At 41.3% G+C, this 18,156-nt stretch overlaps 1 protein-coding gene across 4 annotated transcripts in view; it reads right to left on the reverse strand.

Annotated features, from left to right (window-relative positions):
- The window catches only part of cadm1a (cell adhesion molecule 1a), a 431,149-nt gene that overhangs the window by 213,326 nt on the left and 199,667 nt on the right, over nucleotides 1-18,156 (reverse strand). The gene's annotated exons all lie outside the window — the stretch shown is intronic.

Raw genomic sequence — 18,156 nt, forward strand, 5'->3', positions numbered from 1 at the left:
TTCATGTAGATCTATCATATCATCATGGTCACTTTTCGTTCTTGTGACAGAAAGGCCTACATTTCCTGCAGCATAGCCTATGCTACAGCAATATAAAGACTGAATGTGCGTCTAATTTACTCATCTCCATCTGACTTTCGGGGGTCACCTTTATAATTGTAAATACGTTTTAAAACAGCCTATCACTCGAAAATCATTGTTTTAAATCAGTGCATGTGTGAGCACTCTCTGACAGTCTCTATCTCCATCAATTCCAATTAAATTGCATCCAAAATAGGTAATCCTGTTCTAGATTGATATATAGCCCTATATATAGATGTCCTAGCCAACCACTTTCAGGTAAAAAATTGAATGCAGTATTAAACTTAAATTTAGCAACTTAATGATTGATTATGCACAATAAGCTTTTAACTTATAGCCTCTGTCTCTTGCGCAATACGCATGCACCTATGCTCCGCTGGCCTCTCTCCTTAAAAACACTCATTAGCTCTTGGAGACCCATACAGGAAAAGCTAGACGAGAATAGCTTGCTGGGCCTCCCGAGTGGCGCAGCGGTCTAAGGCACTGCAATGCAGTGCTTTAACTTCTTTGGGGGGCAGTATTGAGTAGCTTGGATGAAAAGGTGCCCAGAGTAAACTGCCTACTACTCAGGCCTAAAAGCTAGAATATGCATATAAAAAAAACACTGAAGTTTCTAAAACTGTTTGAATGATGTCTGTGAGTACAACAGAACTCATATGGCAGGCGCAAACCTGAGAACAAATCCAACCAGGAAGTGGGAAATCTGAGGTTTGTAGTTTTTCAAGTCATCGAATATACAGTGTATGGGGTCATATTGCACTTCCTAAGGCTTCCACTAGATGTCAACCACCTTTAGAACCTTGTTTAGGCTTCTACTATGAAGGGGGAGAGAAAGAGAGCTGTTTCAACCAGGTGTCTGGCATGAGCTGATCACGCGTGCGCCGGTGAGAGTGACCTGCGTTCCATTGCATTTCCAAAGACAAAGGAATTCTCCCGTTGGAACATTATTGAAGATTTATGTTAAAAACATCCTAAAGATTGATTCTATACATCGTTTGACATGTTTCTACGAACTGTAACAGAACTTTTTGACTTTCCGTCTGGACCTAGTGCTCGCGCCTCATGAATTTGGATTACTGGGCTAAACGCGCGAACAAAAAGGAGGTATTTGGACATAAATGATGGACTTTATCGAACAAAACAAACATTTATTGTGGAACTGGGATTCCTGGGAGTACATTCTGATGAAGATCATCAAAGTGAATATGTATAATGCTATTTCTGATTTCTGTTGACTCCACAACATGGCGGGTATCTGTATGGCTTGTTTTTGTGTCTGAGCACTGTACTCAGATTATTGCTTTTAGTGCTAAAGTTTTTTTTAAATCTGACACATCGGTTGCATTAAGGAGAAGTGGATCTAAAATTCCATGCACAAAACTTGTATCTTTGAGTATTCCTGTAAATTGATGTGGCTCTCTGCAAAATCACAGGATGTTTTGGAACTACTGAATATAACGCGCCAATGTAAACTGAGAGTTTTGTAAATAAATAACTTTATCGAACAAAACATACATGTATGTTGAAGTCCTATTAGTGTCATCTGATGAAGATCATCAAAGCTTAGTGATTAACTTTATCTCTATTTCTGTTTTTTTGTGACTCCTCCCTTTGGCTGGAAAAATGGCTGTGTTTTTCTGTGACTAGGTGCTGACCTAACATAATCGTTTGGTGTGCTTTCGTCTTAAAGCATTTTTTAAATCGGACACTGTGGATGGATTTACAACAAGTCTATCTTTTAAATGGTGTAAAATACTTGTATGTTTGAGGAATTTTAATTATGGGATTTCTGTTGTTTTGAATTTGGTGCCCTGCAATTTCACTGGCTGTTGGCAAGGTGGGACGCTACCGTTCAACATATCCCAGAGAGGTTAAGCGTCACTACAGACCTGGGTTCGATCCCAGGCTGTGTCACAGCCGGCCGGGACCCGGGAGACCCATGAGGCAGAGCACAATTGGCCCAGCTTCGTCCAGGTTAGGGGAAGGTTTGGCCGGCAGGGATTTCCTTGCCCCATCGCACTCAAGAGACTCCTTGTGGTGGGCCAGGCAGCTGCAAGCTGACTTCGGTCGCCAGCTATACGGTGTTTCCTCCAACACATTAGAGTGGCTGTCTTATTGGTTAAGCGAGCACTGTGTTAAGAAGCAGTGCTTGGCAGTGTCATGTTTCGGAGGACGAATTGCTCTCTTCTTTACCTCTCCCGAGTCCATACACGAGTTGCAGCGATGGGACAAGACTGTAACTACAAATTGGATATCACAAAATTGGGGAGAAAAAGAGGTAAAAAAAATAAATAGCTTGGTGGAGAATATTTTTGTTCCCATTTCTCATACCAATAACCTAGTTTGAAAGAAGAGTGAACACACGATAGCAGTTATTTATTCAGACCCATAACCATTCCATCTTCGTGAAGAGAAGTGAAAGCCTTCTGCATAGAATTCTAGTCCTATAATATTCAAGGATGGTCCTAGAGTGATAAAGATAAGGACAATAACTTATTTAATTTAACTGTTAAAAGGAAGAAATGAAGCAACAATAAAGACCACACTAGGCTAATAACATTAGGGGTAATATTTTGAAAGGTGTATATATGTGTCAGCCTACTAATTATACAAATAGGCCATATTATATTTCAAAATTGTAATCAAATTCACTAGCCAATACTTGTAACTTTGTAGGCCATCGGAATCCCATGTTCTCTCCCTGCTTTATCATGGTTTGAACGATGTGTGTAATTCCAGTCCATATAATACAGCATAATACAATAAGTTACAGTAATACAGTTCACACTCAAAAAGATTAGCCTACTGCAGCTAGTTTCATTTATTTACCCAAGAGACCATATACAGTGAATTCGGAAAGTCTTCAGACCCCTTGACTTTTTTCCGTTTTTTCCCCTCATCAACCTACACACTATACCCCATAATGACAAAGCAAAAAGAGGTTTAAAAATTTGTATTCAGACCCTTTACTCAGTAATTTGTTGATGAGTGGCTTCCGTCTGGCCACTCTACCATAAAGGCCTGATTGGTGGAGTGCTGCAGAGATGGTTATCCTTTGGGAAGTTTATCCCATCCCCACAGAGGAACTCTGGCGCTCTGTCAGGAGGACCATCGGGTTCTTGGTCATCTCCCTGACCAAAGCCCTTCTCCCTCGATTGCTCAGTATGGCCGGGCAGCAAGCTCTAGGAAGAGTCTTGGTTGTTCCAAACTTCTTCCATTTAAAAATTATGTAGGCCACTGCCTTCTTGGGGGCCGTCAATGCTGCAGAGATTTTTTGGAACCCTTTCCAAGATCTGTGCCTCGACACAATCCTGTCTCAGAGTTCTACGGACAAGTCCTGTCATCTTTGGGACCTTATATAGACAGGTGTGTGCCTTTCCAAATCATATCCAATCAATTGGATTTACCACAGGTGGACTCCAATCAACTTATAGAAACATCTCAAGGAAGATCAATGAAAACAGGATGTACCTGAGCTCAATTTAGAGGCTCATAGCAAAGGGGCTGAATACTTATGTAAATAAGGTATTTCTGTTTTTATGTTTTATGCATTTGCAAAAATAGCAAAACTGTTTTTGCATTATCATTATGGGATATTGTGTGTAGATTTATAATAACAAATATTTGATCCATTTAAAAATAGGGGTGTAACTTAACAAAACTTGTCAAATGTGACGGGGTCTGAATACTTTCCGAATCAATGGGCTGTTATTTTAATTATGTTGTGCGTAATGTGCAGTAACCTATATCATAAACAGTTGAAGTCAAAAGTTTACATACACTTTGGTTGGAGTCATTAAAACATTCAACCACTCCACAAATTTCTTGCTAACAAACTATTGTTTTGGCAAGTCGGTTAGGACATCTACTTTGTGCATGACACAAGTCATTTTTCCAACTATTGTTTACAGACAGATTACTTCACTTATAACTCACTGTATCACAATTCCAGTTGGTCAGCAGTTTACATACAGTAAGTTGACTGTGCCTTTAAACAGCTTGGAAAATTCCAGAAAATTATGTCATGGCTTTAGAAGCTTCTGATAGGCTAATTGACATAATTTCAGTCAACTGGAGGTGTACCTATGGATGTATTTCAAGGCCGACCTTCAAACTCAGTGCCTCTTTGCTTGACATCATGGGAAACTCAAATTAAATCAGCCAAGATCTCTGAATAATAATTGTAGACCTGGTTCATCCTTGGGAGCAATTTCCAAATGCCAGAAGGTACCACATTCATCTGTACAAACAATAGTACTCAACAATAAACACCATGGGACCACGCAGCCGTCATACTGCTCAGGAAGGAGACGCGTTCTGTCTCCTAGAGATGAACGTACTTTGGTGCGAAAAGTGCAAATAAATCCCAGAACAACAGCAAAGGACCTTGTGAAGATGCTGGAGGAAACAGGTACAGAAGTATATATATTCACAGTAAAACAATTCCTATATCGAGATAACCTGAAAGGCTGCTCAGCAAGGAAGAAGCCACTGCTCCAAAACCGCCATAAAAAAAAGCCAGACTATGGTTTGCAACTGCACATGGGGACAAAGATCATACTTTTTGGAGAAATGTCCTCTGGTCTGATGACACAAACATAGAACTGTTTGGCCATAATGACCATCATTATGTTTGGAGGAAAAAAGGGGAGGCTTGCAAGCCGAAGAAAACCATCCCAACCGTGAAGCACGTGGGTGGCAGCATCATGTTGTGGGGGTGCTTTGCTGCCATCAGTCAGGAAGTTAAAGCTTGGTCGCAAATGGGTATTCCAAATGGACAACGACCCCAAGCATACTTGTGTAACAGTATAGACTTTTACGTCCGCCCCCTCGCCCCTACCTGGGTATGAACCAGGGACGCTCTGCACACGTCAACAGTCACCCTTGAAGCATCGCTACCCATTGCTCCACAAAAGCCGCGGCCCTTGCAGAGAAGGGGAACCACTGCTTCCAAGGTCTCAGAGCAAGTGACGTCACCAATTGAAATGCTAGTAGCGCGCACCACCGCTAACTAGCTAGCCATTTCACATCCGTTAGACTCACCCCCCTTTTGACCTCCTCCTTTTCCGCAGCAACCAGTGATCCGGGTCAACAGCATCAATGTAACAGTATAACTTTAGACCTTCCCCTCACCCATACCCGGGCGCGAACCAGGGACCCTCTGCACACATCAACAACAGTCACCCACGAAGCATAGTTACCCATCGCTCCACAAAATCCACAGCCCTTGCAGAGCAAGGGGAACCACTACTTCAAGGTATCAGAGCAAGTGACGTCACCGATTGAAATGCTAGTAGCGTGCACCACCGCTAACTAGCTAGCCATTTCACATCCGTTACACTTACAAGCAAGTTTGTGGAAAAATGGCTTAAGGACAACAAAGTCAAAGTATTGCAGTGGCCATCACAAAGCCCTGACCTCAATCCTATAGAAAATGTGTGGGCAGAACTGAAAAGGCGTGTGCGACCAAGGAGGCCTACAAACCTGACTCAGTTACACCAGCTATGTCAGGAGGAATGGGCCAAAATTCACCCAACTTATTGTGGGAAGCTTGTGGAAGGCTACCCGAAACGTTTGACCCAAGTTAAATAATTTAAAGGCAATGCTAACAAATACTAATTGTGTGTGTGTAAACTTCTGACCTACTGGGAATGTGATGAAAGAAATAAAAGCTGAAATAAATCATTCTCTCTACTACTATTCTGACATTTCACATTCTTAAAATAAAGTGGTGATCCTAACTGACCTAACACAGGGAATTTTTACTAGAATTAAATGTCAGGAATTGTGAAAAACTGAGTTTAAATGTATTTGGCTAAGGTGTATGTAAACTTCCGACTTCAACTGTATGTATAGGATAATGGCACTTGGGCTGTTTTGGGCTTGGGCTCATTAAATGTTTTTTAAGTTTGGCTCATCAGGCTTGAATTTTCGATCGAAGTTCTAATCAAATCCAGACATAGGTCTATTAATATGCTTTATAACGCTTTTGAATGGCACTTCTGGTTGTGGCGGTTAATACCGGGAGAAATTTCTCGGGATGGAACATTTTTAAAATACAGGGGAAAAAATCAACCGTAGTCTTTGCCTTGTAAGGGATGTTGAATTTTAAATAATTATTTCACTTAACAAAATGTCAAGATGTTCTACAGTGCTGTGTTCTGAGGCTTAATTCACTCAAGCACTAGAACTCACAAGCACAAGCACAAGTTTCTCTTTTTTTTGTAAAACCTGGATGTGGAGACTTTTGATGGTGCATTTCCAGAGAAGTGTAGCAAATTGGAGAGAATAAAAGGACAGTTCTGCCTGATGCAAGGGATGCAACACAGCATCACTTATTATCCAATACTCCCCACAGCTACTTTTGACTTACTTCCCAGAAGATTATGACAGTTGTGCTAAAAAAGTAAGATTGAACCATTACATCTAGTATTACCTTAATAGTTATCCTTTTGAGTGTATTTTGATGTTTGGATGAAAAACGTACCCAAATGAAACTGCCTATTTCTCAGGCCCAGAATCTAGAATATGCATATAATTGTCAGATTAAGATAGAAAACACTCTAAAGTTTCCAAAACTGTCAAAATATTGTCTGTGAGTATAACAGAACTGATATTGCAGGCGAAAACCTGAGGAAAATCCAACCAGGAAGTGCTGTTTTTCCTGAAACCTCTCTGTTCCATTGCATGCCTTCCCCCCATTTAAAGGGATATCAACCATATTCCTTTCTCTATGGCTTCCACATGGTGTTAACAGTCTTTAGACATGGTTTCAAGCTTTTATTTCGAAAAATGAGCGAGAAGGATCACATCGCGTCAGTGGATGGCTGGGTGCCAGCAGAGTTTTGCATGCGCAACAGCTTGGAGCAGACATTTTCTCTCTCTCTCCTATTGAAAAAGCTACGGTCCGGTTGAAATATTATCGATTATTTATTGTAAAAACAACCTGAGGATTGATTATAAAAAATGTTTGACATGTTTCTACAAACTTTACGGATACTATTTGGAATTTTCGCCTGCCCCGTCGTGACCGCTCGAGCCTGTGGATTTCTGAACAAAACGCGCCAACCAAATGTAGGTATTTTGGATATAAAAATGATCTTTATGGAACAAAAGGAACATTTATTGTGTAACTGGGAGTCTCGTGAGTGCAAACATCCGAAGATCATCAAAGGTAAGCGATTCATTTTATTGCTTTTCTGACTTTCGTGACCAATCTACTTTGCTGCTAGCTGTTTGTAATGTTTTGTCTGCTGAGAGAGATGTCCTAACATAAATGCTTGGATAGCTTTTGCTGTAAAGCTTTTTTGAAATCTGACACGCCAGGTGGATTAACAACAAGCTAAGCTGTGTTTTGCTATATTGCACTTGTGATTTCATGAAAATTAAATATTTTTAGTAATTTAATTTGAATTTGGCGCTCTGCAATTCAGCGGATGTTGACGAAAATGATCCTGCTAACGGGATGGGTGCGCCAAGAAGTTAACCTTATTACCTACCTAGTGGGAATTGTCAAATTGGTGCTACTTCGAGAACATAACATTTTGGTTGAACCAGAGGGCCCTCATTACAACGCCTCGCTGGAGAAGATGTTTCCAGAAACAGAGTGAGTGATTAGGCGCTTCTCTTCTGTCGTGTCAGCTCTCCCTGCGGTACCTTTACTTCCATCACCCTCTTCTCTCCATCTCACGTTAGCAAACCACACACGCAAATGCATTGTGCGGCAGGCGAATCTCCCTATTAGTGCTCTGCTGAGTGATTTGTTTGTGTCAACTCAAAGGTTATTGCTCGGAACAAGTTGTTCATTACACCGGGCCCCCAGTTAAGACCACCTTAATCTGCCAAGTCCTCTGGGAATTTAAATTAGTCAGTGGAGGAATACTATCATTGCCTAGCCGGGGGTCCATGACTGGCCGTGGCTCAGAGAGCCCTAGTCATTATCCAGGGTGGGAGAAACGTTGGCAACTCTAGGACAGAGGTGAGGACCTGGCTAATGAGATACTCCACCAGTCAAAATGGTGAAGGGAAGATGTAGCTGAGTAGATGTAGCCTACCCGTAAGATCTGTCTCTCAATTATAAGAAGCACTAGCCATTTATCAACATGTGAAACACTCTGCCTGTCACGCCCTGACCATAGAGAGCCCTCTGGGTTCTCTATGGTTTAATAGGTCAGAGCGTGACTAGGTTTTTTTATTTCTAGTTATTATAGTTCTATGTTGGTGTGTGAGTATGGTTCAAAATTGGAGGCAGCTGAATATGGTTGCCTCTAATTGGGGATCATAATTAGTGTGTCCCTTTTCCTACCTGCGTTGTGGGATACTGTTTTGTTTAGTGCCTATGTGCGCGACGTTTGGCACGTTCACTAATTCTTTGTTGTTTTGAAGATTCACTGTAATAAATATGTGGAACTCTACTCACGCTGCGCCTTGGTCCACTTATTTAAACGTCGGACGTGACACTGCCTTATAATAAAGATCTACAAAGTTGGGAGATAATATTTTGGTCTGGTTCCTTAATCACAGCCAATATTTCCAGTTATTATGTAATTCCTAACATCTTGAAGGTAACATTGACTTCAGAAGCACCACTGTAGAATAGGATGACCCTATATCCTAGCGTGAGCTAGCTTGATTAGAGTTCCTATATTCATAGAGCTGTAGCTCTGTTGGTGTTTGTTTATGAAGCAAATATCTTGCGGTGGCTGCTAATTATAGTGGGATTTTATTATCATCCCTGGGTTTTTAAATAGACACAGTGTCTTGTCTTGTTCCTGTCTTGCCCACATGATCAGTAGTATGTGTCTGGGGAAAATTGTGTGTCAATGTGATTAGGAGAATAACCAACTGTGATGACAACCACGGAACCAATACCCCACACACAGTGGGTAGACAGGTGGCTTCTCTCCAGACCAAATGGAACCACTTGAGGGCAAAGAATGGCCCTGCAGTCCAATGACTATGCAGTCCATATGTGACGTGAGTAAGCATGGAATATTGCTGTTTTTGTTCTCTGAAATGCATAGGGCTTTGGTGAATTGTCACCATGCAATAAACATGACACCTCCTTTCCTTTGACTTGCTCCAAAGGAATCAGAGCACATTCAGAGTGACTGTTCTGAAGTCTGTCTACTTTTTTCCCCCAGGTCTACGGATGGGAGAATTCCAAAGTCTGTACGTAGCTCCGGCCTGGGAGCGTCCCTGTGGAGGGCTGCGAGCAGAAACTCCAGTAGTTTCACTGGTAATAAGGCTGTTGAGCATCGAGGTTTTATATTCCCATTTGCACTTTGTACGGTGGAGGTGCAGAATTTGGCTTGACAGTGGAGAGCCACTTGGGGCCTTGCTGCATGGAGCGGTTCTGACAGATCAGCAGCCAGACCTGTTGAAGTGAGGTGTCCCGTGTGTGCAAGAGCAAGGCTCTCCATGTCAAAAGAACCTGAGATTTGGACTGGCTTATTAGTGAGGTCTGCCAATTTCCATTTCCACCCTCAAAGAAGAGCCTTTTTCATAGGGAAACTGTACTTCTTTCTGTGGGTGCTGTTATATTATTTTGCTCAAATATTTTCAGTTAATATAAGGGTGTGTTTACAACAACTAGCCTATCTAGACAGGCCTGGCAAACTTTGCATACCAAAGACGTCAAGTAACAGAATCAAAGACTACATATCTTTGACTGACAAATACATAATAAAGCAAATTATTTCAGAGCTGCTTCTTGTCTCTCTCTTAGGGTGCTGTCTCCCTTATTGTCTTTTGTTCTCCAGCCAGGGTGGCAGAGATGAGTGGCAAGACCGTCCACTTCACAAAGACGCCCACAATGCCCACTGGCCCCTCATTAGCATATTGCTGACACTGCCTCCACCTGCTCCGGCCGTCTAAGCCAATCATTCTTTCCCGTTGGGGATTTAAATCGGAAAAACCCTTACTTCAAAAAGGAAGAATGCGACAGCAGGCGAGAGGGATCTGTGTGTGTATGTCTGTGTGTGTGCTACATGAACCTGATAAATAAATCAGAGCTGCCCTACTCCTCAACCCCTCAATGGTGAGAATGCAACAAAAAACAGGGATGATGGTGTCCCAGTGCAGTGTGTTCACAGTTCCCATAGTAGCACATCCAAGTCTGTGCTAATAAAATACTGTGTTTAGCACAGGAGGCTGGTGAGGGGAGGATGGCATATAATAATATATGGAATGGATCCCAATAGAACGGTATCAAACATGTGGAAACCATGTGTTTGATACCATTCCATTTATTCTGTTCCAGCCATTACTATGAGCCCGTCCCAAATAAGGTTCCAAAGCTGCTTATGGTGTTTAAGCAGAAATAAGTTAAATGGAGCAAAAAGATGACATGACTGTACCAAGAGAGATTGTCAGCGAAGTCAGTGTTTCCAAAACTGTCGTAGGTAGGTTGATGTGGCCCTATAATAGATGGACTAAAAGCCCGGAAGTTCATTTATGATCTGTTGAGTAGGCCTACAGTGTACTTTTGGCAACGGTGTCAACCGACACATTTTTGTCCTGGGGATAACCGATGGAGCTGGTATATACACTGAACAAAAAATACAAACCAACATGCAAGATTTTACTGAGTTACAGTTCATATAAGGAAATTACTCAATTTCAATAAATTCATTAAGGCCTAATCTATGGATTTCATATGACTGGGAATACAGATATGCATCTATTGGTCACAGAAACGCTACATGATCAAAAGTATTTGGACACCTGCTCGTCGAACATCTCATTCCAAAATCATCCTATGACGGTGCCACATTGAAAGTCACTGAGCTCTTCAGTAAGGCCTTTCTAATAACAATGTTGGGCTATGGAGATCGCATGGCTGTGTGCTCGATTTTATACGTAGACCTGTCAGCAACAGGTGTGGCTGAAATAGCCGATTCCACTCATTTGAAGGGAAAATGCAGATACCGATTAATCGGCCGATTAAAAAATAAATAATGTAACAATGACAATTACAACAATAATAAACATCAATAAAATCAATTTAGCTTCAAATAAATAATGAAACATGTTTAATTTGGTTTAAATAATGCATAAACAAAGTGTTGGAGAAGAAAGTAATATGTGCCATGTAAAAATGTGTGCCATGTAAAGTATGTGCAATGTAAAAAAGCTAAGGTTTAAGTTCCTTGCTCAGAACATGAGAACATGTGAAAGTTGGTGGTTCCTTTTAACATGAGACTTCAATATTCCAAGGTAAGAGGTTTTAGGTTGTAGTTAATATATTATTTATAGGACTATTTCTCTCTATACCATTTGTATTTCATATACCTTTGACTATTGGATGTTCTTATAGGCACTATAGTATTGCCAGTGTAACAGTATAGCTTCCGTCCCCCTCCTTGCCCCGAACCATGAACACATAGACAACAGCCACAGTCGAAGCAGCGTTACCCATCGCTCCACAAAAGCTGCAGCGCAAGGGGAATAACTACTCCAAATCTAAAAGCGAGTGAAGTTTGAAACAGTATTAGCGCACACCCAACTAACTAGTTAGCCATTTCAGATTGGTTACACCAGCCATTAGGCTGATAGGCTTGAAGTCATAAACAGCGCTGTGCTTGCGAAGAGCTGCTGGCAAAACGCACGAAAGTGCTGTTTTAATGAATGATTACGGGCCTGCTGCTGCTCAGTCAGACTGCTCTATCAAATCAGACTTAATTATAACATAATAACACACAGAAATACGAGCCTTTGGTCATTGATATGATCGAATCCGGAAACTATCATTTCGAAAACAAAACTTTTATAATTTCAGTGAAATACGGAACCGTTCGGTATTATATCTAACGGGTGGCATCCCTAAGTCTAAATATTCTTGTTACATTGCACAACCTTCAATGTATGTCATAATTATGTAAAATTCTGGCAAATAAGTTCGCAATGAGCCAGGCAGCCCAAACTGTTGCATATACCCTGACTCTGCGTGCAATGAACGCAAGAGAAATGACACAATTTCACCTGGTTAATATCGCCTGCTAAACTGGATTAGTAGTTATAACTAGTGATTATGATTGATTGTTTTTTATAAGATAAGTTTAATGCTAGCTAGCTATTTACCTTGGCTTCTACTACATTCGTGTAACAGGCAGGCTACTCGTGGAGTGCAATGGTTAGAGCTTTGGACTAGTTAACTGTGCGGTTGCAAGATTGGAACCCCTGAGCTGACAAGGTGAAAATCTGTCGTTCTGCCCCTGAACAAGGCAGTTAACCCACAGTTTTTTTAAACTAGGGGCGTGGATCAGAAAACCAGTCAGTATCTGGTGCGACCACAATTTGCCTCATGCAGCATAGAGTTGATCAGGATGTTGATTGTGGCCTGCGGAATGTTGTCCCACTCCTCCACAATAGCTGTGTGAAGATGCTGGATATTGGCGGGAACTGGAACACGCTGTCGTGTATGTCAATCCAGAGCCTCCCAAACATAATCAATGGGTGACATGTCTGGTGAGTATGCAGACCATGGAAGAACTGGGACATACAGTGCTGTGAAAAAGTATTTGTCCCCTTCCTGATTTCTTATTTCTTTTGCACATTTGTCACACTTAAATGTTTCAGATCATCAAACAAATTGTAATTTTACACAAAGATAACCCAAGTAAACACATAATGCAGTTAAGTGATAATCTTATTTATTAAAGCTATCCGAACCTTCATGGCCCTATGTGACAAAGTAATTGCCCCCCCTTGTTAAATCATGAATTTACTGTGGTTAATCACATTTTTTGGATAGCTGAGTTCAATTTCACTAGCCACACCCAGGCCTGATTACAGCCAGACCTGTTGAATCAAGAAATCCCTTAAATAGAACCTGTCTGACAAAGTCAGGTAGGCCAAAATATCTCAAGAAGCAAGACGACTTGCCACGATCCAAAGAAATTCAGGAACAGATGAGAAACAAAGTAATTGACATCTACCAGTCTGGAAATGGTTACAAAGCCATTTCTAAAGCTTTGGGACTAAAGCGAACCACAGTGAGAGCCATTACCCACAAATGGAAAACATTTGGAACAGTTGTGAACCTTCCCAGGAGTGACTGGCCTACCAAAATTACCCAAGAGCGCAGCGGCGACTCATCCAAGAGGTCACAAAAGAACCCACAACAACATCTAAAGAACTGCAGGCCTCACTTGCCTCAGTTACGGTCAGTGTTCATGACTCAACCACAAGAAAGAGACAAAAATGGCAAAAATGAGATCCATGGCAGAATTCCAAGGTGAAAACTACTGCTGACCAAAAATAACATAAAGGCTCGTCTCACTTCTGGCAAAAAAACATCTTGATGATTCCCAAGACATTTGGGAATATATTCTGTGGACTGACGAGATAAAAGTTGAACTTCTTGGAAGGTGTGCATCCAGTTACATCTGGCGTAAAAGTAACACAGCATTTCAGACAAAGAACATCATACCAACAGTCAAATATGGTGGTGGAAGTGTGATGGGCTGGGGCTGCTTTGCTGCTTCAGGACCTGGACGACTTGTTGTGATTGGTGAAACCATGAATTCTGCTCTCTACCAAAACAAATCCTGAAGGAGAATGTCCGGCCATCAGTTTGTGACCTCAAGCTGAAGCACATATGGCTTCTGCAGCAGGACAATGATCCAAAACACAACTTGCAAGTCCACCTCTGAATGGCTTTTAAAAAAAATGAAGGTTTTGGAGTGGCCTAGTCAAAGTCCAGACTTAAACCCGATTGAGATGCTGTGGCGTGACCTTAAAACGGCAGTTCCTGCTTGAAAACCCTCCAATGTGGCTGAATTAAAATGATTCTGCAAAGAAGAGTGGGCCAAAATTCCTCCACAGGAATGTGAAAGACTCATTGCCAGTTATCGCAAACGCTTGATTGCAGTTGTTGCTGCTGAGGGTGGCACGACCAGTTATTAGGTGTAGGGGACAATTACTTTTTCACATAGGGCCATGAAGGTTCGGATAGCTTTTTCCCCTTAATAAATAAAATTATCACTTAAACTGGATTTTGTGTTTACTTGGGTTATCTATGGGTAATATTAAAACTTGTTTGATCTGAAACATTTAAGTGTGACAAATGTGCAAAAAAATAAGAAATCAGGTAGGGGGCAAATACTTTTTCACAGCACTGTAATTTGCTTCCAGGAATTGTGTATAGATCCTTGCAACATGGGGCCATGCATTATCATGCTGAAACACAAGGTGATAGCAGTGGATAAATGGCACAACAATGGGCCTCTGAATCTCTTCACGCTATCTCTGTGCATTCATATTTCCATCAATAAAATGTAATTGTGTTCGTTGTCCGTAGCTTTGCCTACCCATACCATAACCCCACCGCCCCCATGGAGCGCTCTGTTCACAACGTTGACATCAACAAAGCACTCGCCCACACGGTGCCATACAGTTGAAGCCGGGATTCATCCTTGAAGAGCACACTTCTCCAACGTGCGAGTGGCCATCAAAGGTGAGCATTTGCCCACTGAAGTCGGTTACGACGCCGAACTGGAGTCAGGTGAGAATGACGAGCAAGCAGATGAGCTTCTCTGAGAAGGTTTCTGACAGTTTGTGCAGAAATTATACAGTTGTGCAAACCCACACCCTAAAAGCTGTTAGGGTGGCTGGTCTCAGACGATCCCACAGGTAAAGAACCCGGATGTGGAGGTTCTGGGCTGGCGTGGTTACACGTGGTCTGCAGTTGTGAGGCCTGTTGGACGAACTGCTAAACATTATCTAAAACTACATTGGAGGAGGCATTAACATTACATTCTCTGGCAACAGCTCTGGTGGACATTCCTGCATTCAGCATGCCAAATGCAAGTTCCCTCAAAACTTGAGGCATCTGTGGCATGGTGTTGAATGACAAAACTGCACATTTTAGAGCAGCCTTTTTACTGTCCCTAGCACAAGGAGCACCTGTGTAATGATTAGGGCTGACCCAAATTAGTCAACTGGTCGATTGTTTGGCCAATAGGCTGTTGGTCGACCAAGATATTTTAGATTCAAGAGTTTGCAAAGCTGTCATCAAGGCCAAGGGTGGATACTTTGAAAAATGTCAAATATAACATAAATGTTGTCTTGTTTAACACTTTTTTTGGTTACAACATGATTCTATGTGTTATTTCATAGTTTGATGTCTTCAGTATTATTCATCAATGTAAAAATAAAGAAAAACCTTTCGAATGAGTAGGTGTGTCCAAACTTTTGGGTACTGCGTGTGTGTGTGTGTGTGTGTGTGTGTGTGTGTGTGTGTGTGTGTGTGTGTGTGTGTGTGTGTACAGTTGAAGTCGGAAGTTCACATACACTTAGGTTGGAGTCATCAAAACTTGTTTTTCAACCACTCCACAAATGTCTTGTTAACAAACTATAGTTTTGACAAGTCGGTTAGGACATCTACTTTGTGCATGACAAGTCATTTTTCCAACATTTGTTCACAGGCAGATTATTTCACTGTATCACAATTCCAGTGGGTCAGAAGTTTACAAACACTGTGCCTTTAAACAAATTGGTAAATTCCAGAAAATGATGTCATGGCTTTAGAAGCTTCTGATAGGCTAATTGACATAATTTGAGTCAATTAGAGGTGTACCTGTGGATGTATTACAAGGCGACCTTCAAACTCAGTGCCTCTTTGCTTGACATCATGGGAAAATCTAAAGAAATCAGCCAAGATCTCAGAAACAGAATTGTAGACCTCCACAAGTCTGGTTCATCCTTTGGAGCAATTTCCAAAAGCCTGAAGCTACCACATTCATCTGTACAAACAATAGTACGCAAGTATAAAAACCATGGCGCAACGCAGCCGTCATACTGCTCAGGAAGGAGACGCGTTCTGTCTCCTAGATATGAACGTACATTGATGTGAAAAGTGCTAATCAATCCCAGAACAACAGCAAAGGACCTTGTGAAGACGCTGGAGGAAACCGTTACAAAAGCATCCACAGTATTTTTTTTTTTTTAACCTTTATTTAACTAGGCAAGTCAGTTAAGAACAAATGTACATTTTCAATGATGGCCTAGTGGGTTAACTGCCTTGTTCAGGAGCAAAACGACGAGGAAGAAGCCACTGCTCCAAAACCGCCATAAAAAAGCCAGACTACGGTTTGCAACTGCACATGTGGACAAACATTGTACTTTTTGGAGAAATGTCCTCTGGTCTGATGAAACAAAAATAGAACTGGTTGGCAATAATGACCATCGTTATGTTTGGAGGAAAAAGGAGGAGGCTTGCAAGCCGAAGAAAACCATCCCAACCATGAAGCACGGGGGGGCAGCATCATGTTGTGTGGGTGCTTTGCTGCAGGAGGGACTGGTGCACTTCACAAAATAGATGGCATCATGATGGAGGAAAATCATGTGGATATATTGAAGCAACATCAAGACATCAGTCAGGAAGTTAAAGCTTGGTCGCAAATGGGTCTTCCAAATGGACAATGACCCCAAGCCTACTTCCAAAGTTGTGGAAAAATGGCTTAAGGACAACAAATTGGAGTGGCCATCACAAAGCACTGACCTCAATCCTATAGAAATATTGTTGTCAGAACTGAAAAAGTGTGTGCGAGCAAGGAGGCCTACAAACCTGACTCATTTACACCAGCTCTGTCAGGAAGAATGGGCCAAAATTCACCCAACTTATTGTGGGAAGGTTGTGGAAGGCTACCCAAGACATTTGACTCAAGTTAAACAATTTTAAGGCAATGCTATGAAATACTAATTGAGTGTATGTAAACTTCTGACCCACTGGGAATGTGATGAAATAAATAAAAGCGGAAATAAATAATTATCTCTACTACTATGGGGCGGCAGGGTAGCCTAGTGGTTAGAGCATTGGACTAGTAACCAAAAGGTTGTAAGTTCAAATCCCCGAGCTGACAAGGTACACAATCTGTCGTTCTGCCCCTGAACAGGCAGTTAACCCACTGTTCCTAGGCCGTCATTGAAAATAAGAATTTGTTCTTAACTGACTTGCCTAGTAAAATAAAGGTAAAAAAATAAATAAATTAAAAGCTATTCAGACATTTCATATTCTTAAAATAAAGTGGTGATCCTAACTGACCTAAAACAGGGAATTTTTACTGGGATTAAATGTCAGGGATTGTGAAAAACTGAGTTCGAATGTATTTGGCTAAAGTGTATGTAAACTTCCGACTTCAACTGTATATATATGTATTCCTATACATATAATTACTATTAAAATAAAATGTTGGGGGGGTTAATCGATTGGTCAAAAGAACAGATTACTTTCGGTTAGCAAATATTTATTTTAGTCGGGGACAACACTAGCAATGATCATGCTGTTTAATTAGCTTATTGATATGTCACACAAGTCAAGTGGATGGATTATTTTGGCAATGCTCACTAACAGGGATGTAAACAAATTTGTGCACAACATCTGAGACAAAAAAGCTTTTTGTGCATACGGAACATTTCTGGATTTTTTTTTTCAGCTCATAAAACATGAACGCAACACTATACATATTGCATTTATATTTTAGTTCAGTATATTTAGACACTATTAGGTATGTTACATTGTGGTTTGGCTACCATTGACTTGGTGATTTCCTGGTGAAAGGGAAGAATATCCAAAACAATTAGCGGCGAGTAGAAAATAACCTCTCACATTCAGAACATCTCTTTAGTATTTACTTGTTTGATAATGCAACGTGTCACCCAAAGCATGTGACTTGAGTGACAATCTCACCTCGAGCATGTGTTAACCTATTGCACTCATAAATGATGCAAGCCACAACAGAGTGCCGCTTGGATGGAGGATGAGATACAAGTCAACTAAATCTAGGTCAGGGACTTCACTCAAGTCCGTTTTTCTCTATTGAAAGGAGTTTCAAGTCCTCTGGAATGCATATCTGCAAAGCAGTGGTATGATGGTGTGTTGGAGGGATGAATGGCTTTTTAATGACGTAATCTTGCCATCAGGAGACATCCAATGAGAGATCTCGAGGTGGTTTATCCTAGGGTTGTTTAGGTGACTGTATTACCGTCACACCGGCAGTCATGACCGCAGTCAAATTCCACGTGACGGTTTAGTCACGGTAACTAGGCTTCTCCAAGCTCTGATGCTGTTGG

This window comes from Oncorhynchus nerka, linkage group LG22 (genome assembly GCF_034236695.1).
Source record: "Oncorhynchus nerka isolate Pitt River linkage group LG22, Oner_Uvic_2.0, whole genome shotgun sequence".
Lineage (NCBI taxonomy): Eukaryota > Metazoa > Chordata > Actinopteri > Salmoniformes > Salmonidae > Oncorhynchus > Oncorhynchus nerka.